General features: G+C 32.7%; 1 protein-coding gene and 1 long non-coding RNA gene across 5 annotated transcripts in view; both read right to left on the bottom strand.

Annotated features, from left to right (window-relative positions):
- The window catches only part of LOC128171010 (uncharacterized), a 555,905-nt gene that overhangs the window by 10,856 nt on the left and 519,631 nt on the right, over nt 1-25,418 (bottom strand). The window lies entirely within an intron of this gene.
- On the bottom strand, nt 736-25,383 carry LOC128171043 (uncharacterized). The gene is made up of 3 exons (XR_008241990.1): nt 25,271-25,383; nt 16,421-16,532; nt 736-777 (listed from the first exon to the last, which is right to left on the bottom strand). It is a non-coding gene; the product is annotated as an uncharacterized LOC128171043 (long non-coding RNA).

Consider the following 25,418-nt stretch of genomic DNA (forward strand, 5'->3'; position numbering starts at 1 on the left):
ACCAATGTTGCTTTAAAAACAGCATGATTTAACACTTAAAACTATGTTCATTTCCCTTAAAAGCACAATATGATAATCAAATTGTTTGGGAAAATTGTGTATTGAGTGAAAAAAAAATATTACTTACCTAATCAAAACTTTGGAACGAGTCCTTGAAATTATCGCGGTCGACAACTGTTGTATCAATCCGGAAAAAGAAGTTTTGTTTTTTGCTGGTTTTAAATAATAACAACAACACATCCGGATAAAAAAGGTAAGTCGTACAACTTTATTTCTAATATTAACCGAAAGTGAAAAAGAGAAAGCAAGTGTGTATTTGTTGAAGGTAAAGGACTGAATTTAACGAGTCCTGTCCGAATTTACCGGCTATCCTTCTTTTTGCTGCCTCTGATCTATCGTCTGTTCGATATACGTCACAGTGATGCTTGTCGCTTCGGCATCCTATAGTTTCGACCCCAAGTCGTTTTGGTCCCACAGTTTGGCCTCAGAAAATGAATCATTCAAAAATAAAAAGCTATTGGAATATTTACTTATAAATGTATTTATCATCAACATAGTTTTCTTAATCATTTAATCTCATTTATATTTCAGTTATTTACCGGTATATGCTCAAAGAAAACTTTTTTTCATGTGTTTGCGGGGAAGGGGGGGGGGGGGGGGTGGGGCTGTGGTTGAATACGACATCATGAATAATATGAAAATTTCAAACCTAGTGGAAGAAGAAGATGTGGTGGATCCAGGAATTTCTGTACAGTGGGTGTGATGGTGGATCTACTTCTGTAACACAAAAATGTCATGTATAAATAGACGGAACTCATGCCACAGATGACTTCTAAAGCAATCCTATATGTCTACATATTTCCAAGTAACATTAGTCAGAATTTGTTTTGATATTTTTAAGACCTCTCATATTTTATCTTCCTTCCCAGAAGCTGATGTACTCTGTGACTTGTTTACAATGTTTAAGAAATTTCATCAATTCACCGGAAATCGTGTTTATTTCAGCAGCACAAACATCGCACTTGTTGAACTGAAGTCACTGAACAAATTGTCATGAATAGTCGGCATATGCACTTCAATCAAATCAAATTATAAACTAGAATTGAATGAAATTAGAAATCTGACCGCCATTGCCATTATCGCTATATATAGAGATATTAAAGAAACAATAAACATTTGCGACAATTACCATGCATGCGCCGATCATGAAACCTTTTTTTCCAGGGGGGGGGGGGTTGTTCCAAAGGATAATTGTGTTTGCCGGGGGGGGGGGGGGGGGGGGGTCCGAGACATTTTTGCGAAAATTTATTAAATTTTCCTTTTTCCCGGGGGGGGGGGGGCGGTAGATCCCCGCATTGTAATGGTACCATTATATAGAGATATTAAACAAACGATAAACATTTGCGACAATTACCATGCATGCGCCGATCATGAAACCTTTTCTCAAGGGAGAGGGGGGGGGGGGTCCAAAGGATAATTGTGTGTGCAGGGGGGGGGGGGGGGGTCCGAGACATTTTTGCGATAATTCATTAAATTTTCCAGGGGGGGGGGGGGGGGGTGCCATGATATAGATAGACTATGCGATGAATCTTATATTTAAAAAAGAGTTTCTTTTCCCTAGACCGTTTTCCTATTTTAGAAATAATACACACAAATAGAGAGCATTGATAGAAAGATAAAGAGGGTACGGAGATATAATAAACGTGTGTAATCAATCAATCTGTTTGAATATATGGTACTGAGAAGGGGTTCGATGAAACACATCACCAATATATTTCTATTGCACTTTGATAAAGTATGAAATAATTGAATAAATTGGCCTATTTTTTGTCAATGCACGGAACTAATTTTTTTTTTATTAAGAACGGGGGGGGGGGGGGTGTATTTTGTGTCAAAAACAAGTGGCATGCACGGAACTAAAAACATTTTTTTTTAAGAAGGGGGGGGGGGGGTATTTGTTTGCCGGGTTTGGGAAGGTTGGAGGTCGACTAAGGGGGAGGGGAGGAAACTTCAAGGTGCTGATTCCGTGCTTTGAGTGTTTTAAAATATGATAATTTTTTTTAAGTAAAATGAAAACAGGGTGCTCGCTGACACTGAGAATGTAACACCATATGATTCTTGATTTGTACACATTTCATTAAAAAAGGCTACCTGCATTGTGCGTAAAATAAAGCCCAGATACTATTGGTATTTGTAAGCGGAGTATGATGTACCTTAATCAGCTGTCGACCTAGATAGTGGTCACTCTTTGAGCTGTGGAGGTTCGGTATCGTGCCAGCACCGACCATGACACGACATTTACTTTAGATATATTTATTTATATAACATGTATCATTGTATTATCATATCATTATATATGTGTTGTAATTCATTTATATAAGCATGCACTGGAATCGCGCCATCATTTATAGATCTATATACTGGTCACCCGAGATCCCTGTCTTTAAGCATTGTAAGGGCGGTCTTTATCGTGCCAACGCCTACCATGACACGACCTACTCTTCAACCAACAAAGCTTACAGACCCGTAGCATCAAATGGTGGTAGTGGGGGGGGGGGGGGCTACCCCCATTCCCTTCCCCATTTTTTTAAGCGGAAACTTTTCTTAGATCTACATTAGTAAAAAACAAAGGATAACAATTTCAATGGAAATCTCCTCCCCCTAGTTATTTTTTTTATAGAAGTAAGCCCCTATGTAAAAAATAATAGTTGAGGTACAGTAATTCAAGGAGAATACTAGTAATACCGTGATTACGATGTTACAGTGTTTTGCATGTCTAGAATTGTTTGTAGGTCTGTCCTCCTCCCTGACTCTCAAAAACGATCATACGTGCCTGGGTCAAGGAAGACCGTGTCCGACATCTCTTGGTGTGTCACTGTATATACTACATGTAGTTGAAAGCTATTTATCTACATGTAGACTGCGATGTCATGACTCCGTGTAAAAAGGGAGATAACTCAAACTATTAACCTTTTTAGTTAGTTAAACCTAACGCGCCTCTCTGTCTCTCTCTCTGTCTCTCTCTCTCTCTCTCTCTCTCTCTCTGTCTCTGTCTATGTTACGGCGGTCCGCTATGCGACATTCTTCTAGATAGTACCTGCAGATTTGTAGCCCCAAGTTTCAGGTACGTAACACCGGGGGGGGGGGGGGGGTGATCGAAGGGAGGAAGTTTTTTTTTTTACCTCTTTAGTGCAGTAAAGATTTGACTTAATTTTACATACAAAAAATTGATTTAGCATCTAAAAATCTTGACAAGCAAAATAAAAAAGGCGACTTTCAAAAATCCCGAAAGTCCTAATTCCGGGGGGGGGGGGGGGATACATTAAAAGTCAAACAATAAATGTGCACGACTAAAGGCCGATAACTCCATTACCGGCATTTGATAATTATTGCTTTGTGACGTTTGTCGATTCTAAATAATAGCTATTGTTCAATGTTTTACCCGGTATTTCTTTTTAATCCATAACTGGTATTTTTTTTTAAATTCATAACTAGGGTATATCCGATGAACATATGAAATAAAATATAAATTTCCCAAATAATTGTTTTTGTTTTTTCACCGGCGTCCTCAACAGGCGAATAATAATTATTTGAATCATTCTTCCACAGGTACGTGCTATTTAATTATTTCATGTACTTAGTTCCAGACATAACTTTGAGTCTATCAAAGATGGCAGCACCCCCCCCCCCCCACCCCTTTGTCCCTTGTGATCTATATGTGTCCTTAACAACTACCGAACATTTTTACCGAATTGGAAATCTCAGGTGATGACGGGGCTTAATTTTTACAGGTGTGAAAGCCCGCAGGACGTTCTACCTGCAGTCATGTGCAACGAGTACACATTTATAGACTGGAATGAAAAAATACTTAAAATTGATATTAGTTTAAAATATTACATTGTTCTATATGTCTATATGAAGGGACTTCATACGGATATGAACCCAAGCAAACAGTTGAACTGTTATTCAGCGAAGTTTGTGTTTTCCGAAATGTTCGTGGGTCTAAACACAAGTGAATACATGCAGTACATTGATGCTACTAAAACAAGACGATAGGCCTGCAGGCCGTAACGCTCAACTTGCTGGGTATTATAGCCCCCACACAAACCTGTCTGGGTATTATAGCCCACACACAAACCTGTCTGGGTATTATAGCCACCACACAAACCAGTCTTGGTATTATAGCCCACACACAAACCTGTCTGGGTATTATAGCCCACACACAAACCTGTGGGGAGTTCTATATAAACACTTAATTAAACTTTGTTCTTGAAACAACAAATCTAAATCATAGTTACGGACACCATACCCTTCCTGTAATCTGGCAACAAGGACTATGTCACAAGGACTATGTCACAATGAATTGTGTCACAAGGACTATGTCACAAGGACTATGTCACAAGGACTCTGTCACAAGGACTATGTCACAAGGACTATGTCACAAGGACTATGTCACAAGGACTGTCACTTTTGATGTTGAACTGAAGTTTGTGTTTTCCGAAATGTTCCGAATTTTCACATGGGTCTAAACACAAGTGAATACATGCAGTGCATTGATGGCACTAAAACAAAACGATAGGCCTGCAGGCTGTACCGCTTACCTTGCTGGGTATTATAGCCCACACACAAACCTGTCTTGGTATTATAGCCCACACACAAACCTGTGGGGAGTTCTATATAAACACTTAATTAAACTTTGTTCTGGAAACAACAAATCTAAATCATAGTTACGGACACCATACCCTTCCTGTAATCTGGCAACAAGGACTATGTCACAAGGACTATGTCACAATGAATTGTGTCACAAGGACTATGTCACAAGGATTATGTCACAAGGACTATGTCACAAGGACTCTGTCACAAGGACTATGTCACAAGGACTGTCACTTTTGATGTTGAACTGAAGTTTGTGTTTTCCGAAATGTTCCGAATTTTCACATGGGTCTAAACACAAGTGAGTACATGCAGTACATTGAGGGCACTAAAACAAAACGATAGGCCTGTAGGCTGTACCGCTCACCTTGCTGGGTATTATAGCCCACACACAAACCTGTCTGGGTATTATACACAGGTAAAATTGCAACATATGTTCAACATATGTTTTGAGTAACATATGTTGAACATACGTTGAACATATGTTAAACATATGAATTTTTCATAGTATGTTGAACATATGTTTGAAATATATTGTTAACATATGTTTGTAAAATACGTTAAACATATAACAGACTCAAAACATATGTTTAACATATATTTGTGATAATCATATGTTCAACGTATGTTTAACATATTTTGAACATATGTTTGTTTAAAACATATGATCAGCATATGTTTTCAATTTGCGTTATGTTGATTAAACATGTTTGTTGGCTTAAATTTTTACATATGTAGTAATGAATACGTGTATAAACAAATTATATAATCAACATTAGCCATGCAATTTTTTCATATGAAGTGTTTCGTTAACAAATCCGGATTTAAGCCTGAATCGGTTTTAAATTTAGTGTTCATAAACACACGTCATATTTTACGTCACGGAGGCAGAAGATCAATCTGCAGGATGGATTTTAACTTGTACTTATAAGGTAAAAATGCGTTTTCATTTACCTATTTAAAAAGTATATAGTGGCAATGAGTCAATCTACGGGCTGCAGTTGTGTTCTTCTAGAAAATTCGGATTGAAAAACCATACTGTATAAAATAATGTAATGTCAACAACCGACGGTCATCATTGTTGTTAAACTTTTTAAAAACCAGCTCTATAATTGAACCTCTAAGGTTGTTGAAATTGTTTTAAAAATACAGTGAATAAATCATACAGTAATTACCATGTTTACGAATGAGAGAATGTAGAACATCTCAGAAAAGTTTAGGTCTGTAAATTTCTTCACACAAAGCTACAACTCAACAGCTTACTGTCTATAGTTTATTAAGACCTTACAAGTTTAATAGTAAACAAGCATAAAAATGTAGATTTAAGATCAGACGCATTTAAAATCTTGGAAAGTGAAAGTAGACCCCAAAACTAGAGCAAAGCTCATTGCAAAGCAACCGAGTATGTCATATTGCTGTTTTAAATCAGTTATTAATGAAAAAAGTCTTTACAATCCCACAGGGAAATTCCTAATGAATTATTTTGTGTCAACACAAATTGTACAATGATTTATATCTTTTCATTGAAATATTTATATCAATTCAATTCATTTTTCTTTTTAAAAAATCTTTATCAATATTTATAGTGTAATTTTTATTACATGCTAATTGCAAAAAAGTGTTTTTATTTAAGGAATGCAGTGACTAGTGGACACATCACAGATGGCATCAAATAACACAGTGTCAGAAATTATGAAGAAGTAAGTACATAATTATAAAAATGTCTTACATTTCTTCAAAACTGCAGCATGATGTATATTTTTTAAACTTGTAATATTATTGTAGTAAAGTTAATTAGGTTCAATGAATATCAAATACTAGTAATGAGTAACACTGTTTGACAAAATTTACTTAAGGAATAGAATGAAAAAACTTAACTCATGTTGCATTTGCAACTTGATCTTGATACTCTTCAAACTTTTATTTTAATAATGGAACAACTGAGGCAATTATAAACTTATAAACCATCTTAAAAAGTGTTACATTCTCTGTTTCTTTTTCAGAAACTATTAAAGCTGCAGTGAGTGAGAACAATTCACAGGAGAATAACAAACTTGTCTATATGATATTTGCAAAAATAAAAATGATATGTATATTTATCTCTGGTTTTGTTTTCATTAGATAGCTGGAGCTGCAAAATTAATGCAATTTTTAAAAGACTCAGTGTTATAAAAACAGGATAATCAGTTGAAGAGGGAAATTCAGAAAGAGAATTTGTACCAACAATTAATTATAAAATAAGAAAAATATTTAAAGGCATATTTTCAAATATGCATAAGACATATGTGATACATGTTGTGTAAATAATCCCAAAGGATAAAGAAAATGAGTAAACACAAAAATGAAATTAACATATGTTCAACATATGTCTAACATATATTTATAAACATATGGTAATCATATGGTTATCAAAAACATATGTTTAATATATGTTTAACATATGATGAACATATGTTTATGAACATATGTTTAACATATGGTGCTCGTTTTTTATGGCGAACATATGTTTCAGAACATATGTTCAACATATGTTAAACATATGTTGAACATATGTTGCAATTTTACCTGTGTAGCCCACACACAAACCTGTCAGGAGTTCTATATAAACATTTAATTAAACTTCATTCTGGAAACAACAAATCTAAAACATAGTTACGGACACCGTACCCTACCTGTAATCTGACAACAAGGACTATGTCACAAGGACTATGTCACAAGGACTATGTCACTTTAGATGTTGGTGAAATTAGTAGATAATTAGAGTAAAAGGTGGACGATTCTAATGATTATAAAACCACTCTTGCACCAAACCGCACCAAGCAAACGTGTCTTGGGTGTCATTAAATTTAACCAAAAAAAACGTAAACGGTTCTAAACCATTTTATATCTTATAAAACAAATATATAGTGAATTCATTGCTTATAATTTAATTTTTTGCTTAAAACTGTAGATAAAAACGGTCATTTGACTTTTAAAAGGACGTAAAATTGTACAAAATTCAAACGTAACGTCAGGCGTATTGATACGTTTTTGACGTTAGTCCTACTAAGACGTAGGCAATTTTCATTATAGGATATCAACTAATTTTTTTAGACTATCTAAAGAGCGTTACAACCAGAATTAAATTGTATAGTGTTAATTAAGAACAAATGAGAAAAGTAGATCCGGCGAAAATTTTATTGATGCAAGTATCGAAATTTTCGACCAATCAGAAGCGCCGATATCTCATCAAACGTAAAAAAGATAAATGATTGAAGCATCAACAAAAAATGCACGACGTTTATTTTGTCAGTTGTTACGTCAAAGTCTCAACTGACGTCATGGTAAGGCGTTGATCGATCCGACGTGGATAACGTCGGTTTTAAAGACGCTGCCAAATGATTAAAATACATGTACTTCTAAACATTATTCTGACAATTCATTTAACTAAAAATAATTTTTATGATTTATGTATTTTTTTTTATAATCAAAACTTTATATGATAACCGGTATATTTGAACATTGTACTTTGCATACAGTATGCATTTTACGACAGTAATGCAATACACTGCGCAGAGGGCGCAACAATTTAAACCCGTGAATAACCTTAAGAACGTGTAAAATAAAATTGTATTAAAATAAATTTAGTCAGATATTTAATCACCCCACACCAGGTTGTTGAATAGAGAATGGTTATACTATCGTCACGTCGCAGATTTGCAACGTAATGACGTCAGGTATCTTTAAAAACTTGGCAATTTGGACAGTAAAACGTTAATTTCAGCCATACTTAGACGAAATAGATTCATTTTTCTTTTCAAGTTAACAGTATACAAATTTATTCTTTTATTTAAAATTTAAAATTTAAAAGTTCCATGAGCAAAAGTCGGTTTGACCGAAGTTGGTATATGTATCCAGATCTAGAACTAACGAAAGAATCAAAACAACACCGACTTCCGTCAGTCAACAACATCGGCCTTTACAAGTCAACAATACTTTGTTGAGATTAACTTTTTTATCATTTACACAAGTTAGATTTAACAATTTTCGAGATTCACAATCAAAAGTCATTAAACAATGTTATACACTGATTCTGTTTTTTTTTTTGTAAGAATACAATGTAATCTAATAAGATTTTTGGTAAATCACACATGACGTTTTTCTTTAATTCCAGAACGTCACTTGGCTTTTTCCGTCTAGAAAAACAGAAATTTAATTCTTGTTGATGATTGTCCAACTGCTTACAGAATGCTTTGGAACTTATTGAACAAGTCTTGATGGATAGAACTTTCCATAGCGGGGTAACTAAGAACGCAGGTCGACTTATTAACGTCCTTGCGGAAAATAACGGAGAGTTACGAAGGACGAGTTCGTTATGCGTCGCTGGCAGATACCTTGGATCGGACATCTTTGGTTAACAGAGAAAGTTGATAAAAAAAATGTACCAATTTGACGCGATTTAACTTTTGATGGACAGAACTTAAGAGAACGATGTGTGCAATCAACTTCTCGGGCCTTCCTGCAGAGTTTTTCCGAGTATGCCAGAAAGGCACAAAAAGATGCGATTGCAGGGTGCGGAAAAATGCGAGTTGACTAACTACAGTAAAACTCGTTTAGTACGAACACGGATATAGCGAAATCTCGGATAAAGCGAAATTTTTGTTGAGTCCCCGGTTCAATTCTTCACAAATCTATATAATCAATATGAAACGGTTATAACGAATCCGGATATATCAAATTTACGGATATAATAAACTGATTTTTAATCCCTAATAGGTGAAGATTGACGAAATTTAACACTTTTATAACGAATTTGTTTTTTTTATTCTAGGCATCGATTAGCAAAAATTGTAGTCGAGTGGTAGAAAACATGTAATTAGTGAACTCACTCTAGTTATTATTACCATATCATTATACGGATAAAACAAATTACGGATAACATATAGGCCGACATTGTAGGGCGAGTAACATGTGATCAACCGGGCACATACTTTGGATGACAACTTTAATTGGTTGAACACATTGTGTACACGTTTAACACAATCTACATTTTTATACCACGGGGGATTGGTAGTAAATCTTATATAATATTTTGTGAACCATGAACAAATTATGTAAAGGTCTACATGATCGAATAAATGATGTATGATTAAATCAGGGAAACTAGATTCGGGGGAAGGGGATGAGTTGACAATCTTTTATCTAAAATTCTGATCTAAATTTCTGCTTTTGGACATTGATAAAAATCATATTGTGAAATTTGACCTTGATATCAAAATGTAGAAAGAAATACGACGCACTATACACCCACTACTTGGTTTGAAATTTCGTCCAGCCAGCAAGGAATTAAGGCTATGTACATACATGCCAGGTACATTTAGCGTAGGGTATCATTGATCATTTTAAACGCCAGTTATGTGTTTTTTAACATGTATAAGAAAAAAAAAACAATGCATATGCCAAAAAGCTTTTTTAAATTTAATCTATATATTTTACAGTCATTCTTCAAAGCATTGATAAGCCAGACAAATATGAAATTCCTACCTGTGCTCAAGATATGAGGTTTGACAGATAGACAGACACATAGTCATACATTTAGCAAAGTGATCCAGGTTTATATAAAATTCCAATGTTTTTTACTATACTAGTATACATATACCTGTAGTTTAAAGCTGTTAAATTAATTGTAACCTTAAACCAAATTATTTATTGGACCACAAATATGTGTATATTTTCTATCACACCCAACGGTTCCTAAAGAAGAGGTTCCATATATTGGTTTCCTAAAGTCAGTACGCTAAGTAATATATTAATAGTAACAAATAATTTCCATTGAACAAGGTAGTATGAAAAAACATGCACTGCATGTGAGGTGCCTATAAACATCTTATACTGGACAAGTTTATAAAATATATGAACATCGATCAGTAATTTAGTAACGTAAATTTTATGGATTCGAACACATCGATCATTCGTCTCTATTCGTCACGATGTTGTTTTCACAACGAAAGGGAAGCGAGTTATAATTTTGTATTTCAATGAAATTAACATAGTGTGCAGAATTCTACCATCGTGACTTTTACCTATAAAGTTTTTTTTTTTAGGCAATATCAGTAAGATTATATTCCATGTTTAAATCACACATACATTATAGATATGTTGAAGGTAAAATTTATTTTTCAAGAGCATTATGCCATAGTTAATTTTTTGGTAAATTTTAGAGCGTAATATCACATCAACTAAATGAAGTTCTTTCAAAACGCGGTTTATAAAGCGTAAACTGCCCCAAACCATTTTATATCGTATAAAACAAATAAATATTGAATTCATTCCTTAAATAAAAAATATTGAAGACAATTTTTTTTTTCAGAAATTAGTTTGTATTACGTAGATTTACACATTGATGACGTCATGACTAAAAGTTGAATGTCGTGTGAATTTGATCGGAAAGCATTGTAAACAGAGTCAAAATATAACTAATCTAAGAACTCTTATAAAGTATTGTGGTGTGATTTATTGAGAATTGAACATAAGAATACTGGGAAAGGAGTTAGTTTTATCAATCATTTGCTAAAAGGTATGTAAATTTTCTTTTATTTATCGGCCAGGCTTTCCTCTGTCGTTGTTTACGATATAAAAATCCGCCTAGAACAACACTACCCCGTATATATTGAACTTGAAATTTTATACGTCTCGTTAGTTTGATCAATGCTTTATTTGAAAAGTGCTGCTAGAATCCCATGTTTTGTGTTGTTCTGATGGAACATACCGTTTTCCGTGCAAACGTAATAAAAGTTGGGAAGGTTTTACGAGAGCCGGATGAATAACTATTTAATTAAGAAGAACATAGAATTCTAGCAGCGGTTTTGATTAAACTGAGATGATTTGCCTTCACTTGGTAAGTTTATTTTATTTTAGAAACCGCGGGGTAGTGTTGTGCTATCACATTTTACGTTAAGGAATATACGTAAGCTATTTATAGTTGTCACGTGATAATGCACCAATGTGGCAGTAATGTACTACCCGATTTTATTGCACGGACATCTGTTTTAAAGGATAATACTAAGTTTTTGATCTTATTCAAAATATTTATTTAATTTCACGATTTTGAATATAACAGTCAAAATAAGACGCTAAATTGTCCATATGCTTCCTTAACACCCCCGCGCATTAAGATAACTGAATGGCAGAGTTTCAACATGTAATGTCCTTTTAAAACTCTCTCTCTCTCTCTCTCTCTCTCTCTCTCTCTCTCTCTCTCTCTCTCTCTCTCTACGCCTGCCTGGTTTAATGTGTAATGAAACTATCAAATTACAAAAAATGACATTTTTAAACTGTTCATCTCACTGTGTTTCTATGTCTGTATTTCTCTCTATCTATTTCTCTATCTTTTTCTCTATCTATCTTTCTATTTATTGTAAACAGATAGCCATGCTATGACCTTAAATTGCTAGTAGTAAATAATGGTCACTATGATATTTAAGTGTACCTAGGTACTGCGCACTGAATGGTGCTAATGATAATTAACAGAATGAACTCTGTGAATCTTGTAGCACTGCGTAGTATGCCTAAATGATGTTATAAAACAAGGTGAATGATACGGGCATAATAATATCCAAATTGAGAGTTTAAAAACAAGTGTCATATTTAGCGATTCTGTGTCTGCAACGATAGCTCTGGTACTCTATATTGAGTCATGCATTGTGTATTTGTTATATTAACCTTTGTAACCTTTTATGCCATGTATGAATGAACGTATTATAGGTAAGTGATGCCTCATACCTAGGTGGGGGACTCCGAGACGCAGGACTCGGAGACTCAAATCATGCATCCAGACTCTTTGATTGGCAGTTTTGTTACTTTATTTAGGAATAAACAATTAATCTTAATTTTGAACAATAAATGTTCACTCATGATCGTCGTAAATGGGCCGAACTAGTCAGAACTGTCCATCAAAAGTAAAACCGTATATATATCCATGTAAAATGATGTTGATCAGATTCCGCTTATTGAGATAGATTCTTGGACTCTTGATTTGGGCTGCTTTTAATTGTTGTAACTATACGATCACGCTTTAATAAAACCGCTTGAGAAAGAAATACTGTACTTGTCATCACTCAGTTTGGGCTGACCCTCAATTGGATCAGTAACATGACATCAAGACGCACAGTTTGTAGAAATATCCTATGGTGGCATAGTTCTGCAATCCACATAATTTTGGGTCAAAATAGCATATCATGTAAAGTCAAAATGACTATCTCGTCAAGTTCATAGAACTTTTTGGTTTTTCGATTAATACTTACTTTTTTGTTGAGATAGCTATTTCGATAATATATCTCGCATCTTGACTAAAATTCGTGTCATTTCGCAAAGACTGTCGTTCACAAAACAAAATAAGTTATAAACATTATTTGATAAATAAGTTTGGAACTCATTATCCAGAATTCCTTTGATCTGCATAGAAGATAATTACTGAAAATTATAAGGCCGTCCTCCAAAAACTATAGATATGTTGATTCTTATTTTGCCTTTTAAAACACAATATGTTCAGCGTCATTATATCATATTTATAAAGTTGTACTGTCTTAAATACATTAAACTATATGCGATTGAAAAAGTTAAGCTAAGGATTAAAATAATTCCTCATAACTTTGGCCCTATTTTGGAAAATTCTATTTGATTTTAATATCTTTGTTTGTTTTCATTCCTAATCAAAACATTATAAATTGGTGGTTTTTTATATTGCTTATTATTTTAATCTTTAATCTTATCATTTAATTTGAATTACATGTAGTTCAATATTAACCTTAAGTCATCCGTTTTTTATCCATGGTGTCTCAAGCTGTATAAGTCAGCATACAAAGTACCTAAATATTCATGTTAAACACAGCTTAAGATATGAATTTGCACCTGATGATTAAATATCAAATGGTAATTTTTAAGACACTAATTGACGGGCAATTACCTATATTTCATTTTGATTACGTGCCTTTCTATAAACGTAAGGGGATCGAGAAATGAGTTGAGCAAATAATGAGCAAAATACGACAATACAACTATTAAACATGTACATGTATCATATTGTTTTGTGGATGGCAGCATTTGCAAATGCAACAAATTTTGATCAAGATACAAGATATGTTATCTCATCTTGTCGAGATAGTTATCGCAACAAAATGTAATAGCTTATGTTGACTAGACAAAATAGAAGTCGGAGTTTGTTGAGAGACAAGAAAGTTATCTTGACTTATCTTAGCCACAGCACAAGTACTTCAAATCCTGTGTCTGAAAAAAACATACCTAAAAATGTAAGGAGTAAAAGAGAGTACCGTCACCGCGTGTGCATTTAGTAGCATAATAATATTCAGAAGCAACAGTTTAAACATTTTAAAATGTCAAAATGCTCACATACCGTATAACGGATATGTTTGTAAGTGCTGCTAATAATTACGAGATTTATAAATTCGTAATAATTAAACGCGTAAATTTTCACAGGAGTAAAACAACATCCCACGTATATTTACTACATCGTCCGTATTAGAGTAATGTTCATGAGCTTCAGCTCAGTCTATGACGGCTGTACATGTAGGTATATTTGAGTCCCTGACGGCTGTACATGTAGGTATATTTGAGCGTTTTTTGGTCACGAGGTGATAACAGTTAGATCTTTCTATTCAGTCTTGCGTATTTTTTTAAAAATACGTATTATGCAACGTTATTAGCTAGATTTTAATCACTCAGAGTCAATACTATGGCGGGGATACAAAGCTATTTTAACCCATTATTTAAAATGCCAAATCAAAATGAATCGCTTACATTGGGAGAGAAGGCGGGAAAGAGAGAGAGAGAAAAAAATTAAATGCTGTTGTCTTTCTTTTTTTCCCGGTAAATCGAACTAAGACGAGCACATGGTGTACATCAATGATGATACCAAAATTAATAGGAATAAGTGAAGTGTATATCACATATGAAATAAAGGTAAATGAATAAACACAATCATAATAATTATAGACTCGTTAAGAGAAAAACGATGTTCTGATTTGTATGGGTGTTAACTGTAACAAGTAAAAATGTCAGGGTGAAAATGTCCCCCCTTTTGCTACAGATGATTTTAATTTTTACGGACATGTCCATTTCGTAAAAAAATTATGCGTAAAATTCTAATTGCCCCTTTTTAAGACAAATTCGTAAAAAAATCACAACAGTAACAATTACCCGTTGTTGGGTATAAGTTTTACCATATATTTTAAAAATTTATAAATTTAGAATAATCACTTTTTTTTAACATGCCCCATTGTTCCCCCTCCCCCTTAGGATTCATGATTTGAAAAAAAAAGGTTGAGTCTACGTTACCAAAGGATGCTTTTACACAGGTGATAGCTTATCCGGCAAATTGGCTTTATAAATGGAAATGTTAAACATTGTCTCTATTTTTTCCATTGTAAAAACACCTTAAAACGCTTCTATACAAGTTAAAGCAATTTTGGCAAATTAGTTTTTGAGAAGATTTTTGAAAAAAGAAACAACAACACATTTTCCCTTTACCAATAATGCTATATGTCAAGTTTCGTTGAAATTGGCCAAGTTGTTCTAGAGATGGAGTCAACCATGCAAATGGTTATAGACGGAATGATTGACAGACAGACAGACGTACGCCGGACTAAAAGTGATCAGAAAAGCTCACCTTAACATATCTTACCTTGTTCATTCTCTTTTGTTATAACATTAGAATTCTGGTGATAAGTGTTCATAGAAGAGTAACATATTCGGTCTGTTTATAGTGAGATCAAAATGGCCATTTCGTGTCATATTTCAGACGCATAGTATTTTTTAGCGAATTTGACATAAAAGGACCGATCGTTAAAAAAAAAAAACTGGACACACTTTTGAGTTCATCCCTGTACAAGTGACAAATGTTTTTAAATTAATTCATCTAATTTTTTGTGAGTGATTATTTTCAATAGGCTCTACACGACAAGGAAACAACTCTAATTTGAGATTGGATCTCCGATGTGAAGGATATATTTCCTGGTCAATGACTAAAACTTGAAGGGCTTTAATTATTGACTTCTAAAGCCTCAAAAAGCTCTTCAGTAGTACATTGTTTCTCTCTCTCTCTCTGTCTCTCTTTCTCTCTCTCTCTCCCTCAGTCAATCAATCAAACTTTTTCCCTTGTTTATAAAGTGGTAAAAAGAACAGAAACAAACAGCGTTTGTACAGAATTACTTATTGACAAATTATATTATAAAAACCTGTATAATTTATCAACTCTTTGACGAAAAAAAACCCTGTTAAATTGAATTACTCTATAACAAAAACAGAAACAAATAGGTAAAACATTGACTATTTTACAGAGCAAATGAAATAAATAGCTGTAATATTGACTTCTTTTAAGAGGACCATTAGAACACAAAAATACAAATTCTTGCATCTTTTGTATCCAAAAAAATTATAAAATGAACGAGGTGAATATATATTCTTTCTTCGATTTGTTGGTCGGCATTCTTGAACAAAGAAATGGTATTATAAAAAAAAAGGATGGATGGTTGGTCATACATATATCTATTGTTTATAAACCCATGGAATCTAACGCATTCGTACAAATTATTTAGTTCCAGGAACTCTGGGCATATTCGACTGAGATCATAAATCATTTTAAATAAAAGTGCACATTCAATCTCAGTATTGTTAATAAAATATCAAGATGGACAATTAACTTTCGTATAGATATTATAGTCAAATGTTTACTTATCTTTTTTATTCATTAAATAAAATACTTTTCACTTACCACTTTATACTTTTTGAAGACACACTTGCTACTTGTAGATAACAATCAGGTTGTGGAATATTCTGTAGCCGGAACTCTGTGTGACCACGTGACTGGTACGATGAGTATAGTTCTAATGCGGAAATAATTTTAAACACAATAATTTAATTATGAAGCGCTAGAAATGAAGAGTATGATTACTCTCATTTTAATAATTTGTATAAGTATAATGTTTTTTCGTATGTAATTTTAAAGACTGGTGGGCTTTTGGTGTGTGTGTGTGTGCAGGGGGGGGGGGGGTAGTGTGGGGAGGGGTGCTGATGTTATAATAAACTGTAGTTCAATTCCCAGTTAATGCTTAGATAATTCACAAAATGCAGTATACATTGGAACACTAATTATGGTAGCAATAGCTGTGATTATACAAGTTCGTTTATCTTATTGTAGACTTTTATAGAAAACATGATGAATAATTGCGGTGATAAGTCATTTTAACCGTGTGTCTGTATAAAGTTGGTTAAATGAGTTAAAGTCTGATATCATCATGACTATTTCGTGCAGAACCTGATTTTTCTTACGTGTTTGTAGATTTCGACCAACCAATAAACGGAACGGGATGAATCTCTGCCGTTCAGTCATTTGAAAGGTGACTAAAGGTTACTGAAAAGTTACTGAATGGCATATTTGTATCATTCAGTCACCTTTCCTGAAAATTCAGTTATTATTCAGTTGACTGAATGGCAGAGCTTCATTTCAGACGCATAGTATTTTTTTTTTACCGAATTTGATATAAAAGGACCGATCGTTAAAAAAAACTGGACATACTTTTGAGTTCATCCCTGTACAAGTGACACATATTTCGATATTAATTCATCTAATTCTTTGTGAGTGGTTATTTTCAATAAGCTGTTCACGACAAGGAAACATCTCTAATTTGAGATTGGATCTCCGATGTGAAGGATATAGTTCCTGGTCAATGACTATAGTTTGAAGGGTTTTAGTTTTGGATTTCTAAAGACTCAAAAAGCAGTATTACATGTACATGTATCATATTGTTTTGTGGATGGCAGCATTTGCAAATGCAACAAATTTTGATCAAGATACAAGATATGTTATCTCATCTTGTCGAGATAGTTATCGCAACAAAATGTAATAGCTTATGTTGACTAGACAAAATAGAAGTCGGAGTTTGTTGAGAGACAAGAAAGTTATCTTGACTTATCTTAGCCACAGCACAAGTACTTCAAATCCTGTGTCTGAAAAAAACATACCTAAAAATGTAAGGAGTAAAAGAAAGTACCGTCACCACGTGTGCATTTAGTGGGTCTATAATATTCAGGAGCCACAGTTTTAACATTTTAAAATGTCAAGATGCTCACATACCGTATGACGGATATCTTTGTACGTGCTGCTAATAATTACGAGATTTATAAATTCGTAATAATTAAACGCGTAAATTTTAACAGGAGTAAAACAACATCCCACGTAAATTTACTACATCGTCCGTATTAGAGTAATGTTCATAAGCTTCAGCTCAGTCTATGACGGCTGTACATGTAGGTTTATTTGAGCGATTTTGGTCACGAGGTTATAACAGTTAGATCTTTCTATTCAGTCTTGCGTATTTTTTTAAAACTACGTATTATGCAACGTTATTAGCTAGATTTTAATCACTCAGAGTCAATACTATGGCGGGGATACAAAGCTATTTTAACCCATTATTTAAAATGCCAAATCAAAATGAATCGCTTACATTGGGAGAGAAAGAGAAAAAATTAAATGCTGTTGTCTTTCTTTTTTTCCCGGTAAATCGAACTAAGACGAGCACATGGTGTACATCAATGATGATACCCATATTAATAGGAATAAGTGAAGTGTATATCACGTATGAAATAAAGGTAAATGAATAAACACAATCATAATAATTAAAGACTCGTTAAGAGAAAAACGATTTTCTGATTTGTATGGGTGTTAACTGTAACAAGTAAAAATGTCAGGGTGAAAATGTCCCCCCTTTTGCTACAGATGATTTTAATTTTTACGGACATGTCCATTTCGTAAAAAAAATTATGCGTAAAATTCTAATTGCCCCTTTTTAAGACAAATTCGTAAACAATCACAGCAGTAACAATTACCCGTTGTTGGGTATAAGTTTTACCATATATTTTAAAATTTATAAATTTAGAATAATCACTTTTTTTTAACATGCCCCATTGTTCCCCCCCCCCCCCTTAGGATTCATGATATGAAAATAAAAGTTGAATCTACGTTACAAAAGGATGCTTTTACACAAGTGATAGCTTATCCGGCAAATTGGCTTTATAAATGGAAATGTTAAAAATTGTCTCTATTTTTTCCATTGTAAAAAACACCTTAAAACACTTCTATACAAGTTAAAGCAATTTTGGCAAATTAGTTTTTGAGAAAATTTTTGAAAAAAGAAACAACAACACATTTTCCCTTTACCAATAATGCTATATGTCAAGTTTTGTTGAAATTGGCCAAGTTGTTCTAGAGAAGGAGTCAACAATGCAAATGGTTATAGACAGAATGATTGACAGACAGACAGACAAACGTACGCCGGACTAAAAGTGTTCAGAAAAACTCACCTTAACATATCTTACCATGTTCATTCTCTTTTGTTATAGCATTAGAATTCTGGTGATAAGTGTTCATAGAAGAGTAACATAATCGGTCTGTTTATAGTGAGATCAAAATGGCCATTTCGTGTCATATTTCAGACGGATAGTATTTTTTAGCGAATTTGACATAAAAGGACCGATCGTTAAAAAAAAAAAAAACTAGACACACTTTTGAGTTCATCCCTGTACAAGTGACACATGTTTTTTTTAATTAATTCATCTAATTCTTTGTGAGTGGTTATTTCCAATAGGCTCTACACGACAAGGAAACATCTCTAATTTGAGATTGGATCTCCGATGTGAAGGATATATTTCCTGGTCAATGATTAAAGCTTGAAGGGCTTTAATTTTTGACTTCTAAGGCCTCATAAAGCTCTTCAATAGTACATTGTCTCTCTCTCTCTCTCTCTCTCTCTCTCTCTCTCTCTCTCTCTCTCTGTCAATCAATCAAACTTATTCCCTTGTATATAAAGTGGTAAAAAGAAAAGAAACAAACAGCTTTTGTACAGAATTACTTATTGACAAATCATATAAAAAAAAAAAACCTGTATAATTGATCAACTCTTTGACGAAAAAATAAACTGTTTAATTGAATTACTCTATAACAAAAACAGATACAAATAGGTAAAACATTGACTATTTTACAAAGCAAATGAAATAAATATCTGTAGTATTGACTTCTTTAAGAGGACCATTTTAACATTAATACACTAAAATATACAAATTCTTGCATCTTTTGTATCCAAAAAAAGTTAAAAAATGAAAGAATTGAATATATATTCTTTCTTCGATTTGTTGGTCGCCATTCTTGAACAAAGAAATGGTATTATAAAAAAAAGATGGATGGGTGGTCATGCATATATCTATTGTTTATAAACCCATAGAATCTAATGCATTTGTACAACTAAGGAACTCTGGGAATATTCGACTGAGATTGTAAATCATTTTAAATAAAAGTGCACATTCAATCTCAATATTGTTGATAAAATATCAAGATGGATAATTTAACTTCCGTATAGATATTAAAGTCAAATGTCTACTTATCTTTTTTATTCATTAAAAAAAATACTTTTCACTTACCACATTTAAGTTGTTTAAGACACACTTGCTACTTGTAGCCAACGATCAGGTTGTGGAATATTCTGTAGCCGGAACTTTGTGTAACCACGTGACTGGTACAGTGAGTATATTTCTAATGCGGAAATAATTTTAAACACAATAATTTAGTTATGAAGCGCTAGAAATGAAGAATATGAGTTCTCTCATTTTTAATAATAAGTATAATGTTTTTTCGTATGTAATTTTAAAGACTGGTATGCTTTTAGTGTGTTTGTGCGGGGGAGGGGGGTGTTGATGTTATAAGAAACTGTTGTTCAATTCCTAGTTAATGTTTAGATAATTCACAAAATGCAGTATACATTGGAACATTAATTACGGTAAAAACAACTGTGATTATACAAGTTTGTTTATCTGATTGTAGACATTTATAGAAAACATGATGAATAATTTCGGTGATAAGTCATTTTTACCGTGTGTCTGTATAAACTTGGGTAAATGAGTTAAGGTCTGATATCATCATGATTATTTCGTGCAGTCCCTGATCTTTCTTACGTTGTTGTAGATTTCGACCAACCGATAAACGGAACGGAATGAATATCTGCCATTCAGTCATTTGAAAGGTGACTTAAAGGTTACTGAAAAGTGACTGAATGGCATATTTGTGTCATTCAGTCACCTTTCCTGACAATTCAGTTATAATTCAGTTGACTGAATGGCAGAGCTTCATTTAAGACGCAGAGTATTTTTTACCGAATTTGACATAAAAGGACCGATCGTTAAAAAAAACTGGACATACTTTTGAGTTCATCCCTGTACATGTGAAACATATTTCGATATTAATTCATCTAATTCTTTGTGAGAGGTTATTTTCAATAAGCTGTACACGACAAGGAAACATATCTAATTTAAGATTGGATCTCCGATGTGGGGGATATATTTCCTGGCCAATAACTAAAACTTGAAGGGCTTTTATTATTGATTTCTAAAGCATCAAAAAGCTCTTCAGTAGTACATTCTCTCTCTCTCTCTCTCTCTCTCTCTCTCTCTCTCTCTCTCTCTCTCTCTCTCTCAGTCAATCAATCAAACCTATTCCCTTGTATATAAAGTGGTAAAAAGAAATTTGTACAGAATTACATATTGACAAATTATATTATAAAAACCTGTATAATTTATCAACTCTTTGACGAAAAAAAAACCTGTTTAATTAATTACTCTATAACAAAACAGAAACAAAAAGGTAAAACATTGTCTATTTTACAAAGCAAATGAAATAAATAGCTGTAGTATTGACTTCTTTCAAGAGGACCATTTTAACATTAAAACACAAATATACAAATATTGCATCTTTTTTATCCAAAAAAAAGTTAAAAAATGAACGAGTTGAATATATAATCTTTTTTTTCTTCTTTTTTTTTTGTCGCCATTCTTGAACAAATAAATGGGCATTATTGGTATTTTTAAAAAATGAATAATTGGGTGGTCATGCATATATCTATTGTTTATAAATCCATGGAATCTATCGCATTTGTACAAATTATTTAGGTCAAGGAACTCTGAGCATATTCGACTCAGATCATAAATCATTTTAAATAAAAGTGCACACTCAATCTCAATATTGTTGATAAAATATCAAGATGGTTAATTTAACTTTCGTATAGATATTAAAGTCAAATGTCTACTTATTTTTTTATTCATTAAAAAGAATACTTTTCACTTACCACATTTAACTTGTTGAAGACACACTTCCTACTTGTAGACAACGATCAGGTTGTGGAATATGCTGTAGCCGGAACTTTGTGTGACCACGTGATTGGTACAGTGAGTATATTTCTAATGCGGAAATAATTTTAAACACAATAATTTAGTTATGAAGCGCTAGAAATGAAGAATATGAGTTCTCTCATTTTTAATAAGTATAATGTTTTTTCGTATGTAATTTTAAAGACTGGTATGCTTTTAGTGTGTGTGTGCGGGGGGAGGGGGTGTTGATGTTATAATAAACTGTTGTTCAATTCCTAGTTAATGTTTAAATAATTCACAAAATGCAGTATACATTGGAACCCTAATTATGGTAAAAACAACTGTGATTATACAAGTTCGTTTATCTGATTGTAGACATTTATAGAAAACATGATGAATAATTTCGGTGATAAGTCATTTTTACCGTGTGTCTGTATAAACTTGGTTAAATGAGTTAAGGTCTGATATCATCATGATTATTTCGTGCAGTCCCTGATTTTTCTTACGTTGTTGTAGATTTCGACCAACCGATAAACGGAACGGGATGAATATCTGCCATTCAGTCATTTGAAAGGTGACTTTAAGGTTACTGAAAAGTGACTGAATGGCATATTTGTGTCATTCAGTCACGTTTCCTTACAATTCAGTTATTATTCAGTTGACTGAATGGCAGAGCTTCATTTAAGACGCAGAGTATTTTTTACTGAATTTGACATAAAAGGACCGATCGTTAAAAAAAACTGGACATACTTTTGAGTTCATCCCTGTACATGTGAAACATATTTCGATATTAATTCATCTAATTCTTTGTGAGAGGTTATTTTCAATAAGCTGTACACGACAAGGAAACATATCTAATTTAAGATTGGATCTCTGATGTGGGGGATATATTTCCTGGCCAACAACTAAAACTTGAAGGGCTTTAATTATTGACTTCTAAAGCCTCAAAAAGCTCTTCACTAGTACATTGTTTCTCTCTCTCTCTCTTTCTCTCTCTCTCTCTCAATCAATCAAACCTATTTCCTTGTATATAAAGTGGTAAAAAGAAAAGAAACAAACAGCTTTTGTAAAGAATTACTTATTGACAAATTATATTATAAAAACCTGTATAATTTATCAACTCTTTGACGAAAAAAACCCCCTGTTTAATTGAATTATTCTATAACAAAAACAGAAACAAATAGGTAAAACATTGTCTATTTTACAAAGCAAATGAAATAAATAGCTGTAGTATTGACTTCTTATAAGAGGACCATTTTAACATTTAAACACAAATATACAAATTATTGCATCTGTTTTATCCAAAAACTTTAAAAATGAACCAGTTGAATATATAATCTTTTTCTTTTCTTTTTTTTTGTCGCCATTCTTGAACAAATAAATGGGCATTATTGGTATTAAAAAAAAAGAATAATTAATATATCTATATCATACACAAAGTAATGATGTTTAACCTTCTGGCTTCGGCATTAGTAAACGGAAAACTTAACGTCACTGCGACATTTAAAACGACGTCATATTTTGTTGACGTTTTACTTCGAAGTGCAGATTACGATACCGTAATTCCTTACTTGTTTGGTTTTTTTTTTTGGTTTTCAACTTCATTTCCAAAGATTAAAGACTGTATCCTTGTATTAATTGTTATTGCCATATAACAGAAAAAAACGTTTGTTTGGTGCATAGTTATATGAAAATATAAATGCATGTACGGCTTAATAAGGATATCAACAGTTTTCCCATATTTAATTAAGTAGTATTAGAGTACAATCGAAATATGATCAGCATTTTCTTTTTTAAATATGCGTTTTCATTACCTAGTTTGTTTTGATTTGGCACTCAAACGCATTTACTATCTATCAGTAGTAATACTTATATATAAAGCGGACTCTTGTTATATTGAATTGATTGAAAACAATACAGTGACTTTGTTTTTTGCTAAGATATTTGGTTATACATTTAGTAAAATAAATAGTAAAATAAATATTTTGTTTTTAATTTAAAAAAAGAATCTTGAAGTAAAATTGAAAATAAAATTATTTTTAACTTTTAACCTGGCAAATTACAAGAGGCGATTGATAAGATAAATGTATTATCATGTTTAAACATATTTAGGATTTACATGTACATGTATTACTCCCAAACGTTATCCAATCCCTATATAGGATGCAGATTTCAATAAATTGATGCAACTTCATCCAAACGTCAGTTTAAAATTAAGAAACTAGCCATTAATAGTTCTCTTTTGAATTTATTGAAAAAAAACCCTGTAATATTGTGAGTACAAATCAGAGTTTATTTGAATTAGAAAATATTTTGATTCTTGATATTTAGGGTTTCTAAGAAAATTGTCTTAAGTTAGACTATTTATAAGGGAAATTCATATTAGTTGACCAAGTTAATCAAAACTAACACAGTAAACATTACAAATTCATGTTATTTGTCAAAGTTCGTAAAACGGCATTTTCTTTATACGGCCTTAATTACAAGAATGAAAAAAATTAACTCGACATACTATTGAGAGAAATTAAATTTGTCTCTGTACATGTAATACATGTTTTATATTAATTCATTTAATTTTATGTGAGTGATCTTTTCTAAATAAGCTGTTCACGACAAGGAAACATATCTAATTTGAGATTGGATCTCCGGTGTGAATGATATATATCCTGGCCAATAAATAAAGTTTGAAAGGTTTTAGTTATGGCAACTAAAGACTCAAAAAGCAGTAGTACATTGTGTTTTTGTTCTCTCTCTCTCTCTCTCTCTCTCTCTCTCTCTCTCTCTCTCTCTCTCTCAAACTTATTACCTTGTTTTTTGAAATGGTAAAATGAAAAAGAAAAGAAAGCTTTTGCATAGAATTACTCATTGACAAACCAAAAAAAAAATCATATCATTCAACAACTCTTTGACGACGCAAAGTAGAAAGTAGCTGTATATTTGAATTACTATATAACAAAAACAGAAACAAATAGGTAAAATATTGACTATGTTACAAAGCAAATGAAATAAATAGCTGTAATAATGACTTCTCTTAAGAGTACAGTTTTATATGTTTAAACAACTAAAAAAAAAATTGCATCTTTTTTATCCAAATATAAAGAAAATAAACGAGCTGAATATATTTTGTTTCTTGGATTTCTTGGTCGCCATTTTTGAACAAGGACATTATATAAAGAAAAGATGGGTCGTCCTGCATGTATCTATTGTTGATAAACTCGTGAAATCTATCGAATTTGTACAAATTATTTAGTCGAAGAACTCTGAGTTGCAATATTTGACTAAGATCATGATTCACTTTGGATAAAAATCAACATTCAAGCGCAATATTGTTGATAAAAAATCAAGATAGATAATTTAACTTCCAGATCCATATTATAATCAAATGCTTACTTATCTCTCAGATTCATTGAACAAAATACTTTTCACTTACCACATTTAACTTGTTGAAGACACTCTTGCTACTTGTAGACAACGATCAGGTTGTGGAATATTCTGTAGCCGGAACTGTGGATAACCACGTGACTGGTACAGTGAGTATAGTTCTAATCACAATTATTCTGTGTACACCCTAATACGTT

The sequence above is a fragment of the Crassostrea angulata genome, chromosome 2 (genome assembly GCF_025612915.1).
Source record: "Crassostrea angulata isolate pt1a10 chromosome 2, ASM2561291v2, whole genome shotgun sequence".
NCBI classification, from domain to species: Eukaryota; Metazoa; Mollusca; class Bivalvia; order Ostreida; family Ostreidae; genus Magallana; species Magallana angulata.